The sequence below is a fragment of the Agrilus planipennis genome, unplaced genomic scaffold (assembly GCF_000699045.2).
Source record: "Agrilus planipennis isolate EAB-ADULT unplaced genomic scaffold, Apla_2.0 scaffold105, whole genome shotgun sequence".
Taxonomy (NCBI): Eukaryota; Metazoa; Arthropoda; class Insecta; order Coleoptera; family Buprestidae; genus Agrilus; species Agrilus planipennis.
This window is the reverse complement of record NW_020438878.1, coordinates 261,557-263,664: the sequence shown is the minus strand read 5'-3', so window position 1 is coordinate 263,664 and position 2,108 is coordinate 261,557. Positions and strand designations below refer to the sequence as shown.

The 2,108-nt window shown below is 30.6% G+C and overlaps 1 protein-coding gene across 3 annotated transcripts in view; it reads left to right on the top strand.

Moving 5' to 3' along the window:
- LOC108737736 (general odorant-binding protein 83a) overlaps positions 1-2,108 on the top strand; it is an 8,669-nt gene that overhangs the window by 5,456 nt on the left and 1,105 nt on the right. The gene's annotated exons all lie outside the window — the stretch shown is intronic.

Genomic DNA, 2,108 nt, shown 5'->3' with positions numbered 1-2,108 from the left:
AAACTAAAAATTTCAAATACTAAACATGTTTTGTTCCAAGAAAAGACTATATTAAAGTTTTTTCAAATACTTTAACTCATAAATCCACAAAAAATAATTTTTCGTTTAATCTTGTATATTTGATTTTGGTCTTGAATATTCGTCCTTGGTTTTGTCCTGGTCTTGTTCGTTCAGTATGGTCTTGCTAGTATAAAGACATTTTCGCAAGAGTAAGATCAATTTTGCTCATTACTAATTCAGTTTGACCTAATGTGTTTCTTAAATTTTTACTTATTCATTTTTCTAGATGAAAATTCATTATGCCTATAATTTAGTTGAAACAAATGCTAGACAGCCTTTTTATTTGAGAGACCAAACGGGTAATTTTGTGTATTTATCACCTTCCCTGGTCCAAGTTTCTAAATACGTACGAGAAATGAAAATTTCTCAGAGGAATTGTTTTCTATTAGATGAAAGAAAACTGGAACTTTCTTCTGAATATACTTTAAGGAATTGTTTGTTTGAATGTAAAATGAAATTAATTTTTAAACTGTGCAACTGTATTCCATTCTACTATTTTATCGAAGGTAATATCGTCCAATCAAATACAAAATTGTCTGTAAGTACAAGCTTTCTTGGCATTAAAAATGACACTTTTTACAGCTGTCCACAAAGGAAAAAGGATTTGTGAAATCAGTGATATGAACTGTTTAATAAATAAACGAGGTAAATAAAAAAAATACAAGGGAGACAGTTATGACTTTGTAGAATGTAGAACTGCCGTTTTTTATTTTTCTACTTCATTTATTTATTTACAATATTTATTATAATTATTTATAATTTGGTTGAAACACTTGCATGCCTAGATTTTAAAGCAATTTGGATTTTTAATAAATCATCATGTATAAAGAATCATCATAACCATGGGGTCCTCCAGTGCCGTATTTACGGGAGGGATGATGGAGGGGTGGGGTTGTATCACATCACTGATCCTTAAAGACAAGGCCTCGTTTTCAAAAACTATTTGTTTTATTTAAAAAAAGAATTAAATAATATTGAAAACTAAGCACTGTATAACTAAATGAATATTACAAATGAAACACTATATCTACTGTTATTGTCTAATCAAACTGATATTATAAATGCGAATGAGGGTCTGTTTGTTTGTTAGTTTGCTACCATTTCATGCTTTAACTGCTCGTCTACATATTGTCGGGGTACAGAAAAGGAGATAGAATACTTTTTATTCATAAAAAAACTACTGTTCCCGAGGGATAGAACAAATTAGTTTCATATGATCTTTGAATATTACAAATGAAACACTATATCTACTGTTATTGTCTAATCAAACTGATATTATAAATGCGAATGAGGGTCTGTTTGTTTGTTAGTTTGCTACCATTTCATGCTTTAACTGCTCGTCTACATATTGTCGGGGTACAGAAAAGGAGATAGAATACTTTTTATTCATAAAAAAACTACTGTTCCCGAGGGATAGAACAAATTAGTTTCATATGATCTTTGAGACGTATTTAGTACATCAACGCAAGCGAAACCGCGCTTAAAAAGTAACGTGAAGTTTTGTACACACATTGTCAAGGGTACAGAAAAGGACATAGGGTACCTTTTGTTCAGAAATGAATACCGTTCCCGAGGGATAGAAAATTTAGCTTTATGAGATCGTTGACGATCTTCGACACGTATTTGGCACAACGAGAGCGAAGCCACGTGTAAAGCCTAGGAATGGATAAATATAAGTTTATTTTATATGAACTGAGAGGATGAATACCGGCAGTTAGAGACCTTTTTTTTTAACTGTTATTGATAGAAAATAAACAGCCTTAAGAGGAGCGCCTCTCTTCAAATTTTAGATTTAGGCCTCGCCTAGTAGGGGTAGAAATTTTACATTTAAACATGTCCTTGGGTGCCTGAATACCTATCCAGATATTTGGATGTTCGAATTTCCTATTCAAATGTTTAGATGTTTGAATATCTGAATAAGTATCTAAATCTCAAATATTATAAATATTTAAATTATGGATATTTTTATATTAAAATCCTGTGAAAATTTCAGTTATTTTTATGATTTCGTAATGTTCGTATTAATTTCTACATTCTGTAAAAAACAT